Source organism: Gigantopelta aegis, chromosome 11 (genome assembly GCF_016097555.1).
Source record: "Gigantopelta aegis isolate Gae_Host chromosome 11, Gae_host_genome, whole genome shotgun sequence".
Lineage (NCBI taxonomy): Eukaryota > Metazoa > Mollusca > Gastropoda > Neomphalida > Peltospiridae > Gigantopelta > Gigantopelta aegis.
The window spans coordinates 26,890,807-26,901,173 of NC_054709.1; the positions used below are offsets into that span (position 1 = coordinate 26,890,807).

At 40.9% G+C, this 10,367-nt stretch overlaps 1 protein-coding gene across 1 annotated transcript in view; it reads right to left on the reverse strand.

Annotated features, from left to right (window-relative positions):
* LOC121385364 overlaps positions 1–6,480 on the reverse strand; it is a 30,447-nt gene extending 23,967 nt beyond the window's left edge. Inside the window, exon 1 of the mRNA XM_041516022.1 lies at positions 6,352–6,480. The gene's annotated coding sequence lies outside the window, so the exon portion shown is untranslated. The remainder of the gene's footprint in view (positions 1–6,351) is intronic.
* Between the last annotated feature and the right edge of the window lie 3,887 nt (positions 6,481–10,367).

A 10,367-nucleotide genomic window follows, 5' to 3' on the forward strand; every position in this document is an offset into this window, starting at 1 on the left:
AGAGAGAGAGAGAGAGAGAGAGAGAGAGAGAGAGAGAGAGAGAGAGAGAGGAGAGGGAGGGAGGGAGGGAGGGAGGGAGGGACAGAGAGAGAGAGAGAGAGAGAGAGAGAGAGAGAGAGAGAGAGAGAGAGAGAGAGAGAGAGCGAGCTAGAGAGAGGGAGGGAGGGACAGAGAGAGAGAGAGAGAGAGAGAGAGAGAGAGAGAGAGAGAGAGGGGGGGGGGGGGGAACCCACTACAGACACTCCAATCAGTGAATGTTATTTTATATGCATTTGTTTTACCGCCGTTGTAACGTAATTGTGTGGATAGACGTTCTGTGTGTATACTATGGCTGCCTGAGGGAGATTTCTGAAGACGATAAAATTTAATACGTCTACCAGGAATATTCCTCACGTGTTCTGTTGGTGAAAGGTAAGGCAGGGTTTGTAGATTATGGTAGCCCCACTCCCATGGCTAGTGAATTTCAATGTTAGGCTAATAAATAACTACCATTGCCATGCTAGTGAATTTTTGGGGCCAAATGTTGCAGCTAAGTCTATTTTGTTAATATGAATATCCTACCCCCACCCCAATCCTCCAATGTTAGTGTTTTTAAGCTCTATCTCCCTCTATAGGTGACATATTTGATTATTACTAATTATTTATTAAAACTGTATTAACTTTAAGTAAAGTAGGTCTAGTGAATGTTTAATCATGGCTAGTAAATTTTTAAAAAATCACCGATCCCATGGCTAGTGGATTTTACAAAAATCTAGAAGTGCTGGGTAAGGGGACATTACGGGCCAAGATAAGGTGTGGATTTGATGCCTCTGTTGATGATCTGTGACAACACGTGCACGGTGAGCTCTGGTATTGTCATCCTGGAACACAAATCCTGCACCATGATGACGAACAGATTTTAGAACACGACGATTGAAGATGTTATTTCTGTAGTACAAACCTTGACTCTTCCTTGACAAATGTGGAGATGTGTTCTGCGTGTCATGACGATGCCACCCGACACCATACCGACCATGAGGTACCATAGCAGCCTCCTGGCAGCGTTTAATTACCCTCCGGCAAACCCTTGTATGTCACTGAAGTCCAGATTAAACCTGTATTCGTCACTAAACACGACATTTCACCAACGAACGTTTGTCCATCGCAGATATACGCCAACACGATTCCAGACGGGTTTGGCGATGTCTTGCAGTTAAAGGTAAAGACATGTACGATATACGGGTGCATAACAAAGCAGCATGCAGGCGTTTACGAACTTATTGTGTGCTGACTCGGATCCATGTTGCCTGTTGGTGCTGCTGCTGTAGCTGAGTTGCATTGATTTGACGATTACGGAGGACACTGGTTATAAGGAATCTGTCTTGGAGACCGCTGGTGGTCTGTCTTGCACTCTTTCACATCTTCCAAAGTAGCTGCCATAAAATGCTAATGACTCCCTGCGAGACATTTATTTGATGGCTGTGTAAGTCTGGAACATCCCTATAGCTTTAAGGATGTATATTACAAAATCAAATCCCATAGACGACAATAGTAACATATGTGGCTAAAACTCCTACCTGCAGTGTATCAATCGACATAAACACCACGAATATAAATACTACCACCCCTCATCCTTAAAGTGAATCAGAAAAGAATTCGGGGTCAAGCTGCTCATTTCAGAGATAAAAGGGTAGCGTCTATGACTGCCCTAGTTTTTACAGGTACCCCATACATGTTTCGCAGTGGTACTAGATGAAATAAAATTGCATACAATGTTTGTCCATATGTAACTAATTTTGTTTTACAACCAACACACTCACACTTATCACCAATCACAGGACTTGTGGTGTTCATTTATCTATCAAAAGTTGGGTGCACCTCAAACTTTGACCAAGCCGGAAGTTATTTCGTTTTGTATTACATTTAGACGTTCCTCCAAGGTCGGCCGGCGCATTGTTACAATTCAAGAAGCGACTGAGCACCACCCCATAGACAGGATAGCACATACCACGGCCTTTGATGTACCAGTCGTGGTGCACTGGCTGGACCATTACGCCGCCCCTAATAATTTAATACTAATAGTTTTGATTCAGACATCCCCAGCCCCTGCCCCTGCTCTGTCTCCTGAGTAGTAGTAGTAGTAGTAGTAGTAGTAGTAGTAGTAGTAGTAGTAGTAGTTGTAGTCGTAGTAGCAGTAGTAGTAGTTGTTGTTGTTGTTTAGTCGCGCCATTTGGATTTTCCATAAGCAAACTACAAAAATGTGTTTAAGTTCACAGCACAGAAGTGCAGTCGTGATATCGTCACTTTGTTAACCATGCTTGTTTTACTATGTAATGTACACATGTGTAATTGTTATTGTTTTACTATGTAATGTACACATATGTAATTGTTATTGTTTTTTGTACCTGCTCCTTGTGAGTGTTATGTACAATAAAATGAACTGAATTGACAAAAATAAACTTAGGCCCCTGCGTTTCTTCGTTCAATGAGCGGAGGTAGACCAACTGTAATCATGTATGCACATTTGATGGCATTAATTACAGGGCCCTACCCTCCGGGGGGGGGGGGGGGGGGGGGGCAGGAGGGCAATCTCACTTTTTTCTTTCTTTTTACTCCAGAAAATAGCATACACATCTCAGAGTTTAATTTGTAGGCCTATAGGGTTTCATTTATTTATTTTAAAAAGTAGTGCTCCCCCCCCCCACCTCACCCCCCGGATTTTGATCAGGGTACGCTCCTGAATTATGCATTGTTGGTCCAAGTAGCAATGAAAACGTTTGTTCAACTAATAATTATAATACATTTGCAAAGCAATTTTAAAATATACTAATGAAATTATAAAGTAACGCGAATCAACAGCAAACACACACCCCCCCCCCCCCCCCCGCCGCCACAAGGACGAAAATGCAAGGGGTTTCGTGTTGTCCCTCTATTTAAAGGTAACAATATAGCTTTGTAACCACCCTTCCCCCCCCCCCCCCCAAGTTGTATCCCCTGTATCTACTGTGCAAAATTATTAGTTTTAAGGGTTTGTAACGTTTTGTATTGAGATACTTACTTGTCTGAACTTTATTGTCAATCAAAATGTTCACAAATTGTGAAGAAAAACGACATGCAGACGACAACAACTGGATGTTGATTGCGCGAACAGTGCACGAAAAAACAAACCGAATAGAATTGGAAGCTGTTAGATTCGTTGACGATATTGTTATTTCCAAAACACTTATACTTTCCTTCTTATATCAAACCAAACTGAAATGATTTACAAAAATAGTTTTGTAGGAGGATGGGACCTCACAACGCAGACAACAACAAATCTGAACCATGCATGACACAAAATATCTAAATTTAAAGCACAACATGTTTCACGCTTTAAATTGCAGACTACAGTCAATCAGAACAACGATGTCGCCTGTTGGACTGGTGGTTATATTGTTTAGCTAGTCCTTGTGAATTTGTTACTCGCATTTGGCTAGCTAATTAGTAACTTCTGCTTCCGTGAAAAACAAAACTTGAAGTGTCCGCCATCTTATCTTCTCGCTGCACCAAGTCATCGACTGGCAGAGGTGGAGTAAGTCCTGGACAGTGTGCCCGTTCACTCCATTGCTGTGCGGAGTACTCTGGCTCTCCGGGAGAGTGAAAGGAGCGCACCCATTAATATTTACGTAAACACTCCTTTGTCATAATTGCCATTTGCGCAGTCATTCGTTATACATACAAATCATAAAACACGCAGTATATATATCTAGCAACAAAACGATCCACGAACCATAGTATCACTGAACGTCACTGCTCAAGATGTACAAAGAAAAACATGTTAATAGATCAAGATATAACACGAAGGAAGAAGAAAATGTTTTATTTAACGACGAACTCAACACCTTTTATTTTATGGTTATATGGCGTCAGACATATGGTTAAGGACCACACAGATATTGAGAGAGGAAACCCGTTGTCGCCACTTCAGGGGCTACTCTTTTCGATTAGCAGCAAGGGATCGTTTATATGCACCATCCCAACCACAAGGTAGTACATACCACTGCCTTTGATATACCAGTCGTGGTGCACTGGCTGGAACGAGAAATAGCCCAATGGGCTCACAGACGGGGATCGATCCCAGACCGACCGCGCATCAAGCGAGCGCTTTACCACCGGGCTATAACAAATAGATATAACAAATAAGTGCTGGTAGTTTACTATTTGCTTGAGGCGGGACGTAGCCCAGAAATAAAGCGTTCGCTTGATGCACGGTCAGTCTGGGATCGATCCCCGTCAGTGGGCCCATTGGATTATTTTTCGTTCCAGCCGGTGTTTAAGTAAAATAAAAGATTTGTTTTGTTTAACGACACTATTAGAACACATTGATTCATTAATCATCGGCTATTGGATGTCAAACATTTGGTAATTTTGACATAATATGTCTTAGAGAGCAAACTCGATACATTTTTCGAGTACTAGCGAGGAGTCTTTTATAACCACCATCCCACAGACAAGATAGCATATACAAGTCGTGGTACACTGACTGGAACGAGAAATATCCCAATGGGCCCACTAACTGACATCGATCCCAAGCACTGTTCCACTGGGTTACGTACACCCCCCACCCCCACCCCACTCACCCCCACACCCCCGTGCCATACAAAGGCTTATGATTTGAATTTTTGAAGTGTCCTCAATTGACACATATCCGGATGATTCAAGTAGAGGCTAAAAGTTGGGGTTCTTTTTTTTTTCTTTTTTTTTCTTTTTCTTTTCGTTTTGGTTTAACGACACTACCAGAGTACACTGATTTATTAGTCATCGGTTATTGCATGTCAAACGACTGGTAATTCCGACACGTAGTCTTCAGAGGAAACCCGCTACATTGCCAATTATATATAGGGGAATGTCCGAGTAACGACGAGGCCCATTATTTTTCAGGAATGGAGAGTTACGAGGATATTCCCCTGCTTAAAATACACCACTAAATAATGGATTGTTGAGACAATACTGTGACGTCGCAGGTGTATTTTAACAAGAAGGAACAGTTCACACCACGACCTTTTATATGATATTATCTGAATGATAAAACCGTATTCCGTGGTGAAAATCGTATCTCTGCACAAGGCAGATTTGAAAGGAAGTTTTAGGCAAAATCATGATTGCTTCCATGATCCAATATCAGGTGCTCGTCCCTAGGAAGGGGGCTGCGTACCTCAGTGGTACAGCGTTCGCCTGATGCGCGATCGATCTAAGATCGATTCCCGTCTGTGGGCCCATTGGGATATTTCTCGTTCCAGCCAGAACTCCACAACTAGTATAATCAAAGGCCCTGGTACGTACTATCCTGTATGTGGTGCATATAAAAGATCCCATGATGCTAATCAAAAAGAGTAGCCCATGAAGTGGCGACAGCGGGTTTCCTCTCTGACATACAGTTGTTAACGATTAATAAATCAATTTGCTCTAGTGATGTTGTTAAACAAAACAAACTTTAAACTTGTTTAGGATATCTTGAAGTGACAATATATTCAACGTGGTTCTGCACAAGGTATATGTTTTACGGTAATGGAGGAAAAATTAATCCGTTTTCAGGAAATTATTCATTGTCTATTCGTAATCATTTAATTTATTAGACGATTTAAAAATGTATGGTGTGTCCACATAAGTTACAATTTCAACCATTTAAAACTTTATAATTTCGTTTGATATGGAGAACCTTTTGTTTTTGCAAGTATGTTAAAGGGACATTCCCGAGTTTGCTGCAATTTTAAATATGTTGTCGACTATAAAATACTTTTTAACGATTGTAATTACATATCAAATACATTTTTCTGCATAAAATATTAGTGGCTGTATATTGAACGTGTTTCTGGTCGTTCTAATATATTAAATTTCATTTTATTTCCTAAAATATATTCCTTTAATAAAATACTTCTGTACAGTTACCGCTTTTTGGAGGCGAGACGTAGCCCAGTGGCACAGCGCTCGCTCGATGCACGGTCGGTGTGGGATCGATCCTTGTCGGTGGGCCCATTGGGCTATTTCTCGTTCCAGCCAGTGCACCACGACTGGTATATCAAAAATACCGTGGTATGTGCTATCCTGTCTGTGGGATGGTGCATACAAAAGATCCCTTGCTGCTAATTGAAAAGAGTAGCCCATGAAGTGGCGACAGCGGGTTTCCTCTCTCAATATCTGTGTGGTCCTTAACCATATGTCTGACGCCATATAACCGAAAATAAAATGTGTTGAGTGGCGTCGTTAAATAAAACATTTCTTTCTTTCTTTCAGTTACCGCTTTGATAATAATATATATCCATATGTTGAACTTATTTGTTATTTGTGAACGTTAACAGCCAAACACTTATGATACTACAATCGTATACTCACTCAGGTTTTCTGAAAACACTTGCAGTAACCCACAGGTAAGAAAAATTACGACTGTTCCCAGCATGTCTGACCACTGTCATTTGAAGACGAAACCCTAGCGGACAACAACCCGTCCCCGTGACACCTCTGTTGTAAATGACTCAATGAAATAGATGTTCGCTAACAATACACGAACAAGGAAGTAAATAGTCGCTCCTAAACCGGTTCACATAGGATGTCGGAGGTTATATTGCCACCAGTACGGCCTGGCGCTTTAGGCTATGCTTTCAACAACAGACAGAGAAAGGCATTTAAATCAGTTGGTGATATCATTTATAACAATCGGTTGTTAAACGACAGGATAAACAACTTCTAATGGAACACACTCTCTGTCTGTCTCTCTGTTTCTCTCTGTGTCTGTATCTTAGTATCTCTCCCGTATCTCTCCCTCACTTGTTGTCTCTCCCTCTCTGTGTTTATCTCTCTCTCTCTCTCCCTCCGTCTGTCTCCCTCTGTCCCTCTCCTTTTCATTGGTTCTCTGACTAGAGGTCCTTCTTGTCTTGTCTCCTCCCAGTCAAATGTTTTCTCTCGTGTCTCCCTCTGTCGGTCTACCGTCTCTCTCTCTCTCTCTCCTCTCTTTCATTGTCACTGTGTGTTCAGTCTCTGTGTGTGTGTGTGTGTATGGCCACAACAGTGTGTGTGTCTTTTCTTCTCTCTCTCTCTCTCTCTCTCCATCTCTCTCTCTCTCTCTCTCTCTCTCTCTCTTCACTCTATTCTCTCTCTCTCTCTCTTGCTGTGTGTGTGTGTGTGTGTTACCCTCGTGTTTCAATGGTACTAAAGTTAAAGTTTGTTTTGGTTAACGATACCACTAGAGCACATTGATTTATTAATCATTGGCTATTGGACGTCAAACATTTTATAATTCTGATACTCTTAAAGAGGAAGCCTGCTACATTTTCCAATTAGTTTCAAGGGATCTTTTATATTCACCATCTCACAAACAGGATAGCAATATTATGGCCTTTGTTACACCATTTGTCGAGCACTGGCTGAAACGAAAAATATTCCACCTTGCGGATCAAGCGAGCATTTTTGAACGACCGTTTATATTAAAAATAATAATAAGTTTGTTTTGTTTAAAGACACCACTAGAGCACATTGATTAATTAATCATCGGCTATTGGATGTCAAACGGGCACTGCGGCCCCCCCCCCCCCCCCCCCTCCCCCAACTCTGAAACTGGGGAGCCACAATATGCGTCGTGGTTAGGCCATCGGTCTACAGGCTGGTAGGTAATGGGTTCGGATGCCAGTCGAGGCATGGGATTTTTAATCCAGATACCAACTCCAAACCCTGAGTGAGTGCTCCGTAAGGCTCAATGGGTAGGTGTAAACCACTTGCACCGACCAGTGATCCATAACTGGTTCAACAAAGGCCATGGTTTGTGCTATCCAGCCTGTGGGAAGCGCAAATAAAAGATCCCTTGCTGCTAATCGGAAAGAGTAGCCCATGTAGTGGCGACAGCGGGTTTCCTCTCAAAATCTGTGTGGTCCTTAACCATATGTCTGACGCCATATAACAGTAAATAAAATGTGTTGAGTGCGTCGTTAAATAAAACATTTCTTTCCAATGGCATAACGTTTAGGTCGGTATACCATGGCGTGAATTAGTCACTAGGAATTTACCATTTAATAGATATTAATAGAAAACAAAAACACACTTTCGGTCTATATATCTATTAAACCAACCTACTTACCTATAAAACGTATCTTAAATCTATATATCTGTCGGTCCGACACTCCATACCCATCTCTCACTCACTCTCTCTCTCTCTCTCTCTCTCTCTCTCTCTCTCTCTCTCTCTCTCTCTCTCTCTCTCTCTCTCTCTCTCTCTCTCTCTCTCTCTCTCTCTCTCTCTCTCTCTCTTTCTCTCAGTGTAGGGGAATGTCTGAGTAACTCTCCACTTCTGAAAACTACCGGGGACGAAGTCCGCTAGGGCCGAGTCCCATTATGTTTCAGGAATGGAGAGTTATGAGGATATTCCCCGACTTAAAATACACCAATAAACATATTACGTATCAAATATGTAAGTATAGATTTTAACGCTAGCGGTTCTGGAGGGGTAATAAACTAGTGGGTTTTTTATCCATTGCTGTATTTACTCTGTATTTAAATGTATAAAGTACATACACAGGTGAGAGAGAGAGAGAGAGAGAGAGAGAGAGAGAGAGAGAGAGAGAGAGAGGAGAGAGAGAGAGAGAGAGAGAGAGACATGGAGTGTCGGACCGACAGATACATAGATTTAAGATACGTTTTATAGGTAAGTAGGTTGGTTTAAGCGGACGATATATAGACCGAAAGAGTGTTTTTGTTTTCTATTATTATCTAATGGTAAATTCCTAGTGACTAATTCACACCATGGTATACCGACCTAAACGTTATGCCATTGGAAAGAAAGATCAGGTCAGGTCATAGGGTTTTACATGCACATTTAGAGCAAACTGTTGTAACTGTCGTCAGTCATGGGCACAGTTGTCGGCCTTGGCCGGCTCCTCTGTCCAGGACAGAAAAATGATTGAGGTGGGTTGGAGAGGGGAGCGTTCGCACTGGCAGGTGCAAGCGAGCACCAGCAGCCCGACCGGAGTTGTAGCGGGCGGGAGATAGTTTTGGTGCTATGAAATTTTGAATGTCCCGTAATTAAAATCAAAGAGAAAGGTTGCGCGGTTTCAATGAAGGAATTGGGGCGCATTTTTTTAACAGTTCGCCGAAATATAAAGGGGAGCTACGTATAGTTTTGAACTTAGTATGCTGAGAGTAGCTCGTTATTGGAACCTAGTCTATCGATTGCTGTTGTTGGGCGATTCCCTAGGTTTCCCAGGAAGCTGCCATTAAAAGGGCCTGATCTGTTCAGATCGCGACAGGACATCCCAAATGTGTTAAGTAGACAAATACAATTTATTTATTTATTTTAGTGGGGGACTATTTTAGTAGTCCAGTGGTAAAGCGCTCGCTTAATGCGCGGTCGGTTTAAGGATCGATCCCTGTCGGTGGGCGCATTGGGCTATTTCTCGTTCTAGCCAGTGCACCAAGACTGGTGTATTTACGGTTATGGCCCGGGAAGTAGATACACTTGTATAAATGATCCTAAAATGCATTCTACGTAGTAGGACAACTTGGTGTTTACCAAAGGCATATATATATATATATATATATATATATATATATATATATATATATATATATATATGTATGTATGTATATGTGTGTGTGTGTGTGTGTGTGTGTGTGTGTGTGTGTGTGTGGTGTGTGTGTGTGTGTGTGTGCGTGTGTATGTGTGTATGTGTGTGTGTGTGTGTAGAGATATGATTGACCAATAAATACGGTTTATATTCCTTGACTCTAAATAGTATAGCTGCTAATTATCCTGTCACACACACAATGGTTTTTTATCGCGTAATGACAATAATTCAGTAAACTTAATTATCTAATTAACACCAAACGTTGACCACTTTCTTCTGACATATATGGTTTACGTTATTTAACGTTAATTTTCTAGACGCAACATCACTCAGTAGACTCATCCCATCCGTTTTGAATCATCAAGTTCAGAGATGATCTAGTAGACAACATTATGGCTGATTATGTATAATATTTACATTGTAAATAATTATCATTCAAAGTTAATTATCTAGTTATCCATCTCTTTCTTGGAATATATATCTATATATTGTACTAATTATTATTCAAAGTTAATTATCTAGTTATCCATCTCTTTCTTGGCATATATAATATCTATATATTGTACTAATTATCACTCAAACTAATTGTCTAGTTATTCATCTCTTTCGTGGCATATATAATATCTATATATTGTAGTAATTATCACTCAAAGTTAATTATCTAGTTATCCATCTCTTTCTTGGCATATATATCTATATATTGTACTAATTATCATTCAAAGTTAATTATCTAGTTATCCATCTCTTTCTTGGCATATATAATATCTATATATTGTACTAATTATCATTGTCTAGTTA